General features: G+C 37.7%; 1 protein-coding gene across 5 annotated transcripts in view; it reads left to right on the top strand.

The window, feature by feature from the left end:
* The window catches only part of TBL1XR1 (TBL1X/Y related 1), a 119,174-nt gene that overhangs the window by 61,801 nt on the left and 40,129 nt on the right, over positions 1–17,244 (top strand). For 3 of the 5 annotated variants that reach the window (XM_074878522.1, XM_074878524.1, XM_074878525.1), the window contains exon 3: positions 15,991–16,058. The exons of the other annotated variants lie outside the window; for them this stretch is intronic. The gene's annotated coding sequence lies outside the window, so the exon portion shown is untranslated. The remainder of the gene's footprint in view (positions 1–15,990; positions 16,059–17,244) is intronic. 5 annotated transcript variants of the gene reach the window in all.

Raw genomic sequence — 17,244 nt, 5'->3', positions numbered from 1 at the left:
AATTGCCTACAGGTCAACTAAAAGAGCCTGTTTGGGAACCAAAGTGGGTGAAACGTGACTGCCTGCTGAGAGGTGTTCGTAGCCCTTCCTTGCTTGGGTGGTTTATGGAAGCTGAGTATCACTTAGGACAATTTGGCAGATAACACTGTGGCTCGTTTACACAAGCAACTCGCTGCACACTGTGTTAGGGTTGAGAAACAATAGCACACTGTTCCTGTGTGCACGGTTTTAGTGTGTTTGAAGAGCAATTTTGCAGCTATCTCAACTTTAAATTCAATGTGCTATACAGCACCTCTGCTATCATATGTTGAAATCCTGGGATAAGAGTGCTATAAATAGGAAGCTTAGTTGAAGAATTGGGTGGGGGAGACACTTAGATTCCTTAAGTATAGTGGATTTGCCAAAAGGTAAAGTGTTCCCTGACTTGCTGTGTATTCCTAGAAGAATTTCATGATAGACATCTTGGTTTAAATGAAAAGAACAATGCTGTCGAAAAGCAGGAATATACTGAAAGGGGGAGGGGAACAGTTGTTTCTGTAGTAATAGGTGAATGTCAAAAAATCCTCCAAAACAGAGCATTTTGAAGAAGGGTTTTTTCTTCCTTTCTCCTGTACTAAGTTGCAATCAGAGAAGCAACTCTAGGATCTCTAAAGCATGGACTTCACTGTAGGAAATGCATCTATTTATCACTTCTAACCAAATCTAGGCTAGTTCTATGGATTTTTTAGTAACACCTAGAAAAATCATTTGTTTTGGGAATCTTAAATTACTAAATATTTGCTGAATGAAGAAAGAATCCTAGACAGGCAGAAGTGGATGTGTAACGTTTTGCCTCACACTAGGATAATGGCTGCAAATTTCTGGAGCTTCAGCTGTTTAATAAGGCATTCCCTAACTCAGCCCAACAGCCAGAGCCAAAAACAGAAAAAGTGCCTGTTCCCGTGATGCTTTTTCCTTTCCTCTCTCAGCCTGTTCCCTCAAAACACTTCCCCGCTCGCTAGGCTCTAATCTAGCTCAGTGCTAGATATTTCTGCTGCGTTCACTGGGGCTGAGCAAGGACCTGTCTGTAGGAGGCTGTTTGCTATATGGTTAGAAAATAAGAGAAATTGTGTTCTCTCACTACTAGCTGTATATCGATCTTTTTTTCCCAAACACAGAATAGGCTTGTTATTTAGCTCTTTATTTTTTTTTCACATAAACCAAGGGCTAGCATTTAATTCCCATTCAGTGCTACAAATATTTAATTTCGCCGACGAGAGAAGTGACTGAATTTAGATAAAGATGGCAATATTCAACGATGTATTTATCCTAATTCAGAAACAACTAGCACTTTCAAGAATGACTAGAAAAGCTATGTTACATCTTGGCACTTTCATTATCTTTGAAGACACTTCACTGTTTTTTGCTTCCCACAAAGAGGATTTTTTTTTTTTTTTGTTAATGGGATGTGCTAGGAGGGCAGAATCAGCAGCAGCATGATGCAAACTATCTGGAGGAACTTGGTAAGAAAGAGTAGCAGATGGTCTAAGGGAAATATATTAAAAGAAAACAACAAAAGTCCTGCATAGGGATTTTTTTTATTGTTGTTGACTTTTTACTTTGATGTTCTTTATTGACCTTGTCTCTTCAGCATAGTAACAAAGTCTTACATGTTTATGCAACATTAGCACAATGGGGCCCCCATCTTGAAAAAGGATCTTCTGGATGCTGCTGTTATTCAAATAAATAGTGGTAATAATAATGTTCATAATGCCTAGTTTTAATTGTTGTGACAGTTCCTTGAGCAAAAAGAAAGGTGCCTGAAATAGAACAGAAGAATTTAAAGTGAAATGAGTAAAATCCCCACGATTTGTTGCATGTGTTGTTTTTTAATTGTGTGTGTTTTGTAGAGCTCTTTGTACAGCTCCATTTTATCCCAAGTGTGTACAAACACACCAGAATTATCAATGCACACTGTGATTTATACTCAGATAACGAAGACGACTGCTAGAGGCTTTTTGGTTTTATATAATCCTGGCCTTGCAGCCTTGTAGTTCACTTGCTGTCTGTTTTGCGGTGCAGAGAAGGGATATAAACTCTGCACATAGACTCTTTTGGCTTTTCCTTCTCTACAAATCATTGAAGCACAGCTGCGTGGGTTGCCACCCACTCCCCTGCACGTATACCTGCTCATTTTCCTCTGAAGCACTGATTTGTAGTAGCCTTGTTTTTTTCTCAGGTTTCAGTGTAACAAACAGAATTGAGGGGCAGGGCAAGTAGGTTTGAACTTGGTTATGTATGGTTATGCTGTGAAAAATGCAGGTCATTTGTGTCTAGAAATTGGGTCAGGTTTTAACTGCGTTGTCAGGGGGTAGTTAGCACTTCAATAGTTTGCTTCTCAATATAAAAGGGAACAAAAATGGATCTACTATTACCTTTTTCTAGCACTTATAAAAATATAGTTTGTATGTATAAATGTTAAGTACAATAGGTCTAGAAAGACCTAAAACCTTTAACTACTTGCAAGCGCACTCAGTTTTCTTCTTGACAAAATGAGCTTGCTTTTTTTTTTAAAATCCATAATAGATGTTGTGGTATATCTACAGTGAACCCCTTTCTCATCTTGAGTGTTTCCATTCTGAATAGACAGACAAGTTTGCTTCACTTGAGGCAGAAAATAACGTTTTTGATATATTTTGAATAACATTTGTAGGATCTAGCAGATTTAGGAGCCGAAGTTAAAGTCCATGATCACTTGACAGTGCTACTCCATTCTTCTGCCTCTGACTGCCTTTCATAGCCTGAATCACACTTTTGCACTCATCTTTATCCACAGAGGTTATATAAGTAAATAATTGTGTTTGCTTTTCTTGCTGTACTGCATCGGGTCATCGGACTTGGCTCTTCTCTTAACTGCAATTCACAAGGAGGATATGATGGCAAAGGTTTCTGTGGCTATATAATAGACTATTCAGTTGTAATTTCAATTCAGTTAATGTATTAACTGAATTAATTTGGTTAAAGTCAGTGGAAAGGCAACTTCTCTGGCATCTTTGAGGGCGAATACTCTTACCAGGAGATGCACCCAGATTGACTGTGAAGTCTGTGGCTTGTCTGGTTCCACAGGGAATCTGTGGGATATGCAGTCATCATGTGGAGACATAGTATTTAGAAACGGGCATTTGTGTATCAGCAATAGGGTTTAAGTGTCTGCTACTGGCTTGTTCTTTTTCTGTGGTTTGAAAAAGTTTTTGTTGTGGATTTTTTGAGTGGTCTGTATGAGCCAGGACTTCCCAGAAAACCACTTGCCTTCATCTCCATAACATACCCAAACCTCTAAATTTTATTCCTATTTCTATTGAGATTAATTAAACAATAAAAATCATGTCAAATGTCCTTCCCTCTGTAACGCCAGCATTGCCTAGGATAAGTGTAACTAAAAAATAATTTAAAAATTAAAATCTCTTCTTTCTGCTGGTAGTGTTTTCATGTTTTAAGATAAGCTGTTGCAGTAAACTGATGTGCAATAGGAGAAAAATCGAAAGATACAGACTAGGTTTTTCACTTGGTGCTGGTTTGATATAAAGCAGGCGGTGTGAGATTGATTGCAGTGTTACAGCTACAGAGGCAAATTTGCTTATCGATAGATGGGTTCCAGTTTTTATTCATAGCTATAAGACATGTGGATCCCCACAGCCCCACAACTTGAATGAAACTGGCTGATAGTGGAGACTTTCATTTAGCTGGTCAAGCCCACCCTAATCTGAAAACTTTTAAATGATCTCCTCAAGGTTTAAATATTTTCAGCATATATAAAGGAAAAGCCCAGCAAGGGATGGATGGGTCCGCGTTCATCTTTTCTTTCTTATCTCCTTTTAAAGTACCTCGCAGCTTTCCTGCTTACATGTGTGACATTTATTATAAAAAATAAAATGTACAATGGATATAAAAATATCTCATGTGATGAAAGTGGCTTTGGATCCCAGCTGGCTTCATATTTTGTTTCTTCTTGCAGCTCTTATTTCCTTTTTTCAATTTTGACTCCTCTAGTTTTTAATAGTTGTAGTGTTAAAGTGAATTTTAAGATAGAAGGAAAATTTTGGAAATGGAAGAACACAGACAATCCTGTTCCCAGATAGCAAGTGATGATCTTACTGATTCAGGTCTCTCTTCACTCCCCACGGATTTAAAGGTGAATCGGCAGCGTGCAAAATTAGTTGCAGCTACAATTGATTTCTTTGTACAAATACTTGGGTATGCATAAATACATGAGAAATTAACCGGCTGGAACAGGGCCCCTGATCTTGTGCAAATCTTAAGGCTAGGAGGATGGTTTTTATTATTTTTTACAAGAATAAAAGAGCTATCTGTAGAAGGAAGTTCTCTAAAAGGCATTATTAGGAGGAGTGTTTCCATCCTGCAAGCTGATGGAAAGTGATGTGATTTTTATACCAAGAGGAAAGACAAGCAGCAGTGATAACTGTGTTTCTCTTCAAGTCTGAAGACATTTCTGAGTATTCCAAATTAATCTGCTATAAAACTGTGAAATAGACTATTATCCACTGAAATGTGAGCACAGGTCACCTCCTGTTGAGAAGATGGTGTTCCTTAGTCATAAGTTTGTTTAGAGAACTGTTTCTATGTAATTCTTTCTCTATTTCTGTTTCCTCTCTATGACAGGCATAGTCGAAACAATGAGTCCTGCTTCTCTCTCAGCAGAAGGCTTGAGGCAATTTAGCATGTATTGCCAGGGTGTCTCCTGCCAGCTCTCCATCTTCAGTGAACCTCTGCAGGATGCTCTTTTTTCTGCTTTTTCTGCAGATGGTGTCAGGCATCTGGAGAGAGAAAGGGAGGAGAACTGTTTTCAAGGCAAATCCTAAAACACAAACCGGAAGAAAACTCAGTGGAATAGGCCATATTCTTTAAAAATGTAACTCACTGCGGTGACTTCTGACCTCCTCTGAAATCCCCAACATGGTGTAGTTTTGCCAGAGAAGTCCTGAATTACATCATTAGGAAAGCTGCAGAGAAGAGGCGTCCTGTGATAGTTGTACTCTACTTGGGTTTTCCATGATAGAAGAGAAGCTGGAGAGGCCATAGAGGGACCTCTGTGTTTCAGTAGGTAGCCACGTTTATAAAGTCTGTCTTCCATCTTAGTGAGCTGGCAGTTAGGAGGGACTTGGTCTGGACCCAGTGTGGTTTTGTTCAGGGTATCTTCTGCAGGTGCATACACCTTCACCCGCTGATTGATAAGATACATTGTTAGAGAGGTTGTTTCCCCTTTGTTGGCAACTCTTCCAAATTAATAGTCACCTCCAGCCACTGGAGTAGTGGAGTAGTACGTTGTATTGCATTTCACGGCGCATCGCTTGTAGCACTAGCAATCAAAGCTAGTTTCCATATGGGAAATAATAAAATCAGATCCAAGGATTTCTTTACCATGTCCTGGACACTCACTGCTCCCAGCATCGCTGCTTCACTGCTGCACAGGACCTTTTAAGATACAGCCATGCTAGTGTCTGACCCAGCTTCATACTGATGAATTACTTAACACTGCCTTTTTTATTTTCCCTTTCTCTGTGTAGACTTCCATATGGAAAAATGTTTGCACCATCTCGTGTGATGTAATAAAGACTATTAAAATCTAATAGGACTTTTGTATGTGTAGTTGCCTATAATGAAAGTTAGGTGTTAATTTGGGAAGGCACACAATAGGGGTATTGTAATTTAGCAGTGGCTGACATGTCTCTCAAAACTCAAAGTAGGTTGTACTATAAATATAGTCACTTGTTTTGCAGTTGACATTTTGCTAGTGGGTGGTTAATTTGAAGGGAAATAGACCAGAGATCTAATATTAATAACTAATTAATAGTTATGTGGATATTTTAAGTCTATTTTTCTGCTTATTTATAGGCATATATTATTCATCTATGCTGTGTATCCTTCTTTGCATATATGTTTAATTCTGAAACTTTTGCTTCAGTAATGTTCACGCTTATGTGCCTTTGCAATCAAAAGCTTGAAAGCAAAGTTGGTCGTATTTCTCAAAATCACTTTTCTGAGGATGATGATTTTACAGTAATGGCACTTAAACTATTTTAAGAAAAGCCTCCCTCTGGAAGCAAGGCCTAAGAGGAAAGCCAGTGATGCGTTGCCTACATCTCACCTTAATTTGTGAGTCCTAAATCAACATCAGTACTATATGTTTTCCTGTGTATAAAGTAAAACATAGGGCAGTTTTTAGGCCTCCACTGGAAGTGGGTAGCTCATAGACGAACTGAAGAGGGATAAATAAAAAGGGGTATCCCATAAGAAGCTTGATCCTTTGGGATCAGAGTAAAACATGCATTCAACTGTAGGTTGCTTCTCACAGCACACGTGTTACTATACCAAAGAGATGTTACGTTCTGGTTTGCTCTGATGGGACAAATTTCCATATAGGTTTGTATCTCTTCTGCCTGTTTACCTTGCCTCCTGCCTTCTCTCCTGCACTTACACTCATCTGTAAATTAATAAGTGTGTGTGATCCATGTCCTTTTAATGAATTCATAAATGAATTTATAATAAGGCGGGAAGATTGTATGAGATGCATTATACTTTGCATGTGCTTGATATTTTTAGATCTGTTTTGTCACATATCCAAACATTTTTAAATGCATTCCACTAAACTTGATAGAGCAGTACTGTGATACCCTGGGCTGTGACTGCTGGCTGTGGAATTTGTGTGTGTCGTCTTTGCATCTCATCCCACTTGTGTGAATAGCTTTTGCTGTGAGTGCTGAACTCATGGGGAACAAAAACTGCTTCCCCACTATCTATAGACTTTACGTTATTCATTTAGCTAGCTGTCCTAGGAGGATTAAGCTGTGTCCTAGAAGGCGTTTGCTATTGCTGGATTAAAACCCTGCTGGCTGTTATCTGTGAAACTCACCTGTTAGTGGAAGCCTCAGCAGTACCTTTGACCACACACTGCATCTTCTGCATTAAGGTCTTCTCGGCATTTGTTGCAAGCGTGAGGAAAAAAAACCCCATATTGGTGCCAAACGTCTAACAACAAGCAGATGTACTTTTCTGCTTCTTGATACCCTGTACTTTGGAGGGTAGTGTGCTAGAGCTGTTTGCTTGTTGGAAGGCATGGTTATTGACAATAGAGGAAGCATAGTGCGGGGCTTTGAGCTTTCATGGCAACTGCCAGTGACCTTCCAAAGGTGATGAGCTCTTTGTGTTTTATCTCTGCTGCCAGCCTCCCCAAAGCTGTGTCTCTGCGTGTCTTTCAGCGTAGTTCATAGCGTCATAGTTGTGAAAGAAACAATTGAGGATAGACAGACCGTCTGCAGCAAGCTTCTTGCTTCCATTTTCTTGCAGATATCCAAAGATTTCAATTTTAAGGTTTGTTTGCCTTTTTTTTCCCTGGCTCTTGTACTTTACTGTGCACAGTACAGCTCTGGGCAGAGAACCAACCCAAAACAACTTGTGTTAGTGATACAATGAGCTTAGCTGGAGAGATTGGTGTTTCAGGCATGGCTTGGGATCCAGGCTGTTTCAAGAAGTGCTTAAGGTTCAGTTATTCTCCATTGATAAAATGCAGCTGGTAGTGTTTGTCCAATTCACAGGGGTCTGAGGAAAAACTGGTCACTAAAGCACTCGCCTGCTCTGATGATGAGAGTGGTATATGATGAGAAGGCAGATAACGAGGCCGTGCTTAAACTCTGCGGGACACTTGAAGCATGATTTCTCTCATTTCACAGTCAGTTTGAGGCACGTTGGGAATGACTGTCAGTGGTTTGTTTGGCACTTTTTGTCCCTTTATATTTTTCTGACTCTCTTTGCATGACAGTTGTTTTTATTTTCAGTGCCATGTGACTCAGGGAATGTTGTATCTATGCATGTGCTTGTTGCATGTAGCGCTGCATGTAACCTAGTCCTGTTGATTTCACTGTAATCATGAGAATCCGTCACAATGTGCACGCTTAATCTGCTAAGATTTATAGACTGATTTTAAGCTTCTGTAGTAGCTCAAAAAAAAAAAATCATTAATACATTAAAAATTTACAAAAATTCTCTTGCATTTCCAGTGGCAACTTCAGTGTTTTCTCCGCATCTGGGCAATCCTGCCTGTCCTTGTAATATTTACTTGCTAATCTTTTCTATCAAAAATAGTAAACCGTATTTGTCAAAGTGCTAATACAGCAGGCTGTAACAGTTTAAGCATCTTAAAAGTTACCTGCATGCCAATCCTGGTGCTGCAGTGAAAGCGTCTGTCAAACACTGTGCTCTGGGAATATCAGCAACAATTCCTGTACAAAGTTCTTGTGTTTTGAACTGCTGCTGATCTACCAACAAATTCAAAGAACTTCAAATGTCCCATGAAGGATTGCAGACAAGGGCAATAGACAGTTGGAAGTAAACAAGTTAAGTTTATGAGTAGCTGTCACACCTACATAAGTTTTGAGGTCGGGACTTTTTAATGGCTGGGTTTCTTGTTTGGTTTGGATGTATTGACTTGAAATATATTCTTCCATCTGAAAGGATATTGGACGTTTTTTTCTCGAGTTTGTCTTGTGTACCTTAAGTATCCCAATACGTGCTTCTTTGACGTTTACAGGTCTCAAGATGGTATTTTCCTTCACAAACAGGTAACTTTCTGAATAGCACCAAAAATTAGTGTCCTTTTGCAAACATTTTTTTATCTCATATTATTAAAGGCCCATTGACTCTGAAAATTAAGTAATGTAACTTTCCACAAACATGCATATTTTTCAGTGTAATTGGAAGATGTTTTGGATTACTGTCTTTAGGCCAGTACAGCCAAGAAACCAATTATAGGCATGGTTAGAAAGCGATAGTGTGCATTAGTCAGATTATAACAAGATTCCAATAATGTAAAATTGCTGCACGACAAATTAGTTTGTATAGATTTTGACAGTTGTTGCCTTTAATAAACAAAATTATTAAGCAGTACACAGCTGCAATGCTTCCAAAATTGGAAAAAATAGACTCTTATTTCCTTGTCAAAATCTTTTCCATAGAGCAGGACCGCAGGCGTGAGTAAGCCTTCTTTGAGTTATTCAGTTGAATCTGTGAATCCATCTGTCCCAAGATGATTTTTGTCTCTGTAAGTAGATGATACACAGATTACAAGGGCTACTTTAAAGACTTTGTTAGGCACCTTCTTTTTGCTGTTAGTCCAGACAGTTGCATTCACAGTCTTCTGGGCTGCCATTTGGTAACCTAAGGTTTGGGATTTTTTAAATGTCTTTTATGAATAAATGGTGACTAGATTAATGCAGCCTGTTTATTTTTGCTACAAACCTGAGCCATGAATTGAACTCAGCTCTCCCAAGAGTGGAAGAGCTATCTATGTTGTAACTCCATATACCTATTGAATTGCAACTCTGAAATCCAAGAACCTGTCTTTCCCTCTAGTAAAGTGTTATTACAGTGCTATGAAGTAAAGCAAAATCTAATGAAATTCTAGTAATCAGGCTATTCAATCAGTAGCTTTATTATGCTTTCATGTCCTGAGCTATGTTCCAGCTGCAGGTTTGAGAATCACTGTGGCTGCCAAGTGATGTTTGTATCTACATTTGTGGTCTCTGTTTTAATGATATGGACTTTAATTAGATATGACATAATTATGATATAACCTGCCTTTGGTCCAATTTAGGACCAAGTCCCACTCTTTTTACATGCATACCCAGGCAAATTAAAACTCAGTATGAGGTGTGTGCTCCATCCCAGAAGTGCCACTTGATACTTATTTGAAAGGAACCGAGGCTCTTCCCTTCTCACAGTCCAAGAGCAGCGAGGGCAGACCTTGTTTCTGAGTGTCTTTGGCTGCTGTCGCTTGTGGTTTTTCAGCGCTCTTATTTTTCTCCTGGGAGAACATGGTGGCACTGACTTAAGGGGGGTAAATGGAAAGATGAAGGCTGCTCATTTTCTGTATTTGTGGTGTGGATGAACCTCTGGTCATGAATTCAAAGGTGGACACGAAGTATGTAGCAGCCTTTTGCTCTGGGAACGGTGACAGTGATGATGGTTGGTGCCATAAGATAAACTGCTAGAGATTGTGTAGAATGTCAAGGAAAAAAAAATATTTGTTTACTAAATTTTAAAATGGTAAAGTTGAGGATTTTCAGGAATGAGAAAGAAGGCCAGCTTTACAGTGCTTTTGAGTGGCTTACGTTGTTAAGGATGCCTTTTCAGGAAAAAGAGATGCAAGCTCCAGAGATTGTTTTTAATGAGTATGCGAAGTAGTGCCTGTAGCATTTGCAACACTAGTCATGGAACAATACTAGTGGAGGCAACCTTTAAGAAATGAAATGTTTCTGCCCTCCAGTTTGGTAAAAATCATTCCTGTATTTGATTTTTTTCACTGAGAATATTAAAGGCTTTAAGCCAAGTAGTTTGAATTATGATCAGGCCAAAGAACTGAAATATCTCTCAAATGGAAAGAATGAGAATTTCAGTGTCTTGTTTCCAAAATAGTCTGACCAAGTAATTTTATAGACATGTATACAAGTAGTGTCCTGTGATAAAATGTACATAAGCAGTCTTCGAAAAAAAAGCAAAATGCATCAGTTCCTTAGGGATATTCTACAAAACACTAAAAAAAAAAAGGAAAAAGGAAAGAAAAAAACCCTGTCTTCTATGGATGAAGAATAATGGGACAGTAAGAAATGCAAGTCACTTTGGTCCAGTTCTTTAATTCTTGCATTGTTTTCATTTAGTGTTTGAAAGACATATCTCATTGGAGGAATGCACAACACGATAAAGCTCAAAAACCTGTCTGCTCAGTATACACACCAGTGAAAGCTCATACAAATGTACATACTGCTTCTTCCTTGATGAGCCCTCAGCAGCTGGTCCAATAAATACAAGACTTTCTGAGCACTACCAATATACTTTGAAAATATCCTCTGCACTGGTAATGTATGACTTCTTAAATCGTTAAAAGGATGAATTATGGAAATAACAGTGGATGAGGAAGAGAAGATGCGCATTCACTTGGGACATTACCTTGAGGTAGTCAAAGCAGAATATTAACATTTTACAGATAAAGATCTTAAACGTCATAGTTTCATATTCAGAACCTGGAATAACAGTTTTACTAACAAGTAATGTACAGTTATACTTGAAGAGGCAATACTGCTGAAGCTTTGCTTGCCGGTAGCATTTTAATCCATGTCTGGTTGTCATCTACCTGGGGATTTATGGAAAATGTTAGTTGTCTGGGCTATAAGCTTATGGGATAAAATTTTCCTGGGGTTTTTTTGCTTGAATATGGTTATGACCCAAAGACTTTTAAACTTTTGTAATGCTCAAACTTCCCTGCATACATTTTTCAATATCTGAGTAGTCTCGCTCAGAGTTGCTTTCGGTGGGATTAGGGCTGTAAGCGGTTTTGGAGTTTTTCTCTGCGATGAGTGTTTCTGTTTTATCCTGAAATTACTATGTTTGCTGTCATCAAGGAAATAGCGCTTTTATCATGTTTACTTTGTGATCATAAATATTATTCAGTGAATTGTGATCTTAAACTTTGCATGTGATAAATGATTTATTATCAAGTTTAACTTCTGATGCTGTGTTTGGTTGTGCTGTATGTAAGCTTCCGAATGACAACAATATATTTAGCAATCAGTGCAATCCTGCTTGAAAATTAAACAGATTTTTTTATATTTTGTGGAGTGATTCTGAGGCCAACGTGAATTTTTCAACCCAAGACTTTGGTTTTCTCTAAGCCACCTCTCCTGTTAGTTGTGTTTTTCTCTCAGGTGTGGCAAAAAGGGATCCGTGGTGCTGTTTGCAAAGTCAAAATGGAAAACTGAATCTTGTTTTTGTAGATGAACCAACCCTTATTTTGTTAACACATTACTTGGATTTCAGTTTCTCTGCTGGTGACATTTGTTGGTTGGATGGTCTTTGAAATAGAGGGATTAGAGGGAATAAGTTGCAGCGAGCAGATCAAATATCTCAGTGGTAACATTTGGGTTTATGCAAATGGAAGGAGAAGCAAACCAGAAATTATGCTGCGCTCATAGGACAGACTAAAAATAAGGCCTTATTCATGCATTGAGCTCTCTGAAGATCCAAATGCATACTTTAAGTTCAAGAGAGAGACTTACATTTTTACTTAATGTCAGTTTATACTGAATTCTTTTTCTGTATGCCTGCGTTTCATTGCCTTAGTATCAGTCTTTGCTGTAGTCAAACTCATATAGAAAAGAAAACATCAAATACTATTAACAGGTAGCCTAGCAGGGGAGACAGCAGTAAACAGTACTTCCTAAAAGTAGGTAATTTCTCTCTCCCTGACGAGCCACATTCAATTTACAAAATGCACATCAGTACTTTTTATGAGCGCATAATTTACTTTTTTGACTTTTTCCCCTAACTATACATGATTTAATATCAAAACAAGCAAAACCCCTAGACATTCAGAAAATAAATGTTACTTGTTTGTTGAAAATCAATTTTTGATTATTTTTTTTAAAATCACGTTGATTTAAGAAGCCCCAATCTAATAGCAGTAAGGATTTCATTTACAAGTCATGAAGCGAAGAATCTATAATGGAAATTGCTGCCCAAAAGCTTGGGAGGGTTGCAAACAAAGGTATCATTTTAAAAGATTAGCTCAGTCTAGTTTGGATAGCTATATTCCTTTAATTTAGAGAAGTACAAGACACACTTTTCCTGGTATTTCTTTCAGTTAGCAAAATGAAGAAGGGTACCCATGAAACGGGGAAATAGAACTCCGTGCTGATCAAGGAGCACGCCCTAGTGGCAGGTTAATCCAGCATGGCCTTCTCGGTACCCTGTCCTCCAGCTCCACCGATATTAATCAGCTATTCCAAGAGAGTGACTTTTTCATGGAATCTTTTTAAATTTACCATTTCTGTTGCTGTCCTGTGCCAAAACAAGTGCAGTATGTTTACATGCGGCATCATCACATGTATTGCTGGTACTATGATAAAATCCGTGCTCTGCAATTAATTTTGAAATGGGGAAGTAATGTATATTTTTGTATATGGTTTTTAAATGCATAGATATTTTAAGCTGCAGAAGGAAAGATTTCATGCTTACAATGCACAAATTCTTACGGAGTGTGAGCATTTTAGTAACAGATACAGTCGTTAAGCTTGCCAGTTAGTGTCACGTAAAATGTTGGGTTCTGAAAATCATCCACATTTTTGCAGGGTTTTCTGTTCTTGTCCTCTCCCTGAGGCTGGCAAATCTCTTTAGCCCTTCCCCTCCTCCTCAGGTCTTACTTTTTCTTTAATGAGACTGTAGGTATGCAGTTGAATCAGATTCTCTGAAATGCACGTAGATAGGCATCTTGTAAGAAAGAGAAATAAAAGACTGAGCATGTAACTACGAAGCAATCCATAGCATTAATGCAGAATTAAAATTTGAAGAGTGGATATAGTAACAGAAATTCTACCCTGTGATTATAAGTGAGCACCCTGTGATGTGCTTCATTTCATCACATTGCTTGGTAGGAATATAATTAAATGTGAGATTTTTATCCTACATGCTACAAATTCTGTTAATGTCACTAACCTATATTAAAAAAAGTGAACATATTCTATGTAATGTGTAACTCTTTGAAGCACATGCAATAAATTTTACTCTTATTTATTAATTTGAAATAAAACAAAAGTGTTTCCAGGATAAATATGATTTAGTGGATTCTCTGATGGTCACATTATGTGATGCAAGTACCTGCAGAAGTATCTGGCTGTTAGGATCCATCTGAAAAATTACTTCTGTGCTTAGTCATTCTTAAAAGACCTGTTAAGCTGGGCCGTGCATTTAATTCTTGCTGTGCGCCTCTCAGCCCTCTCCATCCCATGGAGAATCAGTTAACTGTAAACAGGTTTCTTGTTGTTGTTGTAGGGATGCTAATGCGATGATGAATTTCTGGTGTTCTGTGTATGTTGTGTTTTTATGTATGCTCTGTGGGGAATTGTGGGGAGGAAAGGAATTCCTCTCAGAGCAGTGTCTGTTGCGGGTAAGGTGGTTACACTGCTCTCCTATAGGGCCTCCTGCTTCTTTCTCCTGTTTGGCATTATTTTTGGGGTAATATCAATTATTTACTTGAAACAGTTCACTTTAAATGAATGAAAAATACTTAATGTAAATGTAAAATGCACAAAGTTCAAAGCATGTAAGTGTTGAAACTTATTGCTCCCTCTTGTTTGTTCAACCTTTTGCACTATCATTCATCTTGGAGTTAAAGTTCTGTGTTTTAAACTTTGTTTCTGTGTTTTGTTTTGGTTTTTCAAATTAAATTTTAGCAATACACTTGATATTTACAGTTAGGTTCGCAGAAATGATCAAGGCAGTACATAATAGCCTAGCAGAGCATTAAAATTACATTAATATAGGGTCAGGACCTTTTCACTTATTTTGTGAGCTACTGTCAGTAAGTGTTGTTACAGAGAAGGACCAGGACTCTTATCAAGTCCGGGGTGGTGGTACTGGAGTGTTTTTCTTAGAAATGTAGTAATGAATAAACTGACTGCTATTACGAGGAAGCTGGTGATCTCAAAGTGATGCTTTGTAGTATTTACTTTTCACACCTCTGGGTCATAGTACTTACATCTTCTCATTCTGAAAAGGAGAACCGTTAATATGTAAATATTAATTAAACAAATGCTGCAGTTTCCCTATACGTGGAGGAGTGTAGTGCCATTAGTGTTCGTGGCATTCTCCCTCCCTTTGCCCAGGGCTCTTCCCATAGTTTTGGAGACTAATGTCCTCTCAGCTGTTGAGGGCTCTGCAGGAAGGAGGGAGGAGACGTTTGCTTGAATCTCTTGGAAACTTAAACGTGAAAAATGATCTCTGATCAAAATATTCTCTAGTTCCTCAATCAAAACAATAAAAAAACATTTTCAAGTCTGATTCAGCTTAGTAACAGACTAAATAGCAGAGGGTTTCTTAGAGGTCGATAAGGTGATGGAAAATCTTAAAATGCTGTGTGCTGTCTAAGGCATGTGTTGCCTTCCTTGGTTTTTGTCCTTGTTTTAAGGAGGTGTTTGGGAAGTTTCAGTGTTATTTGTAATGTATTTTGTGGGCCTTTGTGTCTGGAGTTTAGTATTTGGAAAACAGTTTGCTGTTTTCCTGATCATCTTCCATTTGGGGCAGGGTTATCTGTTGTACTATTAAGTATGTCCTGCTTCAAGCAGCATTTTTTTGATAAGTGGATTCTTCTCTTTCGGTGCCCAGGCAGTGTTCCTTCAGACCTTTCCCCTTAATCTCTTAGTTTACATAAAATCACTCTCTAATGATTTAATCTGTAATGAATTTTCGTGGTAGGAATCACTATGTTCTACAAATATAGGATCAATAATTGTTCTGGTCACAGGTGCATAATGTACTTAACTCCTAGGGAGTGTTTTAAGTTTTGAAGTCGCTTATGGAAATTTACTCCATGAGGGTATTTTAAGGATTCCTTCATATAACACATTCTTTTTAATTTGTTGGTGTTAAATTCGGATCCAAAATGGTCAATTTTGAAAACATTGGGTGGTTTGATCATGGCCTTGCGTTTCCTATTTTTTATCTTGCTATTGAATCATTTTAGTTGTATACTTTAGCTAACACTACAATAAGCTACTGCATCAATACACAGCCGTTGTAAACTTTAATCTGGATTCTCATAAAGTTCCCCTTGGTCAATATTGGCAGCCAAAAAGAACAGAAATTTCTTTAAAGCTAATCCTTTATTCTCTGGTAGGGTTTTGTTTTCAATTAAAAGAGTGAGAAGAGGATAGAGTTGAAACTGTGCCTGATACTTTTTAAAATTAATTACATGTAAGTAATCAAAAGATGGTCTTTAATTTTTGTTCGTTTATTTTCTTATCTAAGCATATATTGTAATCAGTAGGAAACTGAATGTTGTTTTAATGCTTTCAGTAAAAAGACTGGTAGAAAAATAGCTTTTATCCTTTTTTCATCCTTTTAAAATAAATATTTATAGAAACTATCATAATATGGTTTGTGTTACAGGTGGTGTAATACCAAGGGCTGTACTGCTGCCACATCACAATTTTGTGGGGTTTCAGAGAGTAGTTCTGGTAAGGACACTCAATGATTTATCTATTTATTTGTCATAAAAGTGGACTGATAGTTTGGTACAATTTAGTATTAGTAATTGCAATTACGTGCATTTACAGTATTTGTTAGGTGTCGGTTTCTGCAGTCTGCTGAATCTTTACATTAAGTGTTCTTTCATTCAGTGGTCTTTAACAGCTCCTTTTGGAGCTGTTGCTGTCTCATGTGTAAACCCATATTCATTCCATTGAGAGTTGTTATGATCTGACACAGCAATTCGAAGCATGGAAAGATTAATAAATAGACCTTTTGACAAAACACCTTGTAAAAACTGTATTGTCTACTTGAAGCATGGAGTCACTATTGCCTTAGTGTATATCAGTTTTTAAAAAAAGGGGGGAAAGTTACTGTGTTTTGATTATAGTATGGTTTTCTTCAAGTGCTAAAACCTTGGCTTTCTAAAGAAAAACATGAATATGTGGTTCAGAGGGCAAATATCCAGACCATGTACTGTTACTAGTCTCCTTAATGTACAGTCATGATTTTGCAGTTGTTTTTTTTTTAATGTATGTAACTGCAATCCCTCTATCATTTAATTTGATTTTTGCATACTTTCTTTAAACATATTTTCTTATGTCTTCTTCATGGCTAGAGTTGCAAGGGACATGAGATTACCTTTTTCTAATAAAGGGAAAATTCATTCTGAACCAGTCTACCAACAGCCATGCTTAAGTATTGTGCAAGGGCACAATTGAGTATTTGTTCTGTCAGCAGTAGATAACTGATACCACATTTATATCTGTAGAATTTTTAATATATGCTGTAATTTAACAAATGTCTTGTGGGTGTAGCAGATGCCTTTTCTTTTTTCCCTGTCTTTTTAAGAAAAAAAAATAATCACAATCCCTTAAAGTTTTTAGCGAGCTCTATTTGGGTACTATTTTAGGTCTATAGAGGGCACTCAAAGACAGAGGGAGTTTGTGGTAACAAACCTTATGTTGCAAGTAGAACCCCACAAGGTAGAGAAGGATATTGCTGACTGGTTTTTATAGCCTTGCTCTTGCAGGGAACTACTGTGCTGGCTCTGCTCCAACAAATCACTTAAGCAATTGAAGCCAGTGGGACTAGAATATGTTTAAATAATCTTCTGGATTGATTTGTATTCTATGTATAGTTTCACAAGCTCTTTTTTTTTTTTTTTTCTTCTAA

The sequence above is a fragment of the Strix uralensis genome, chromosome 9, assembly GCF_047716275.1.
Source record: "Strix uralensis isolate ZFMK-TIS-50842 chromosome 9, bStrUra1, whole genome shotgun sequence".
Taxonomy (NCBI): Eukaryota; Metazoa; Chordata; class Aves; order Strigiformes; family Strigidae; genus Strix; species Strix uralensis.
Note: the sequence above shows the minus strand (reverse complement) of the source record. Positions and strands in the feature narration are given on the sequence as shown.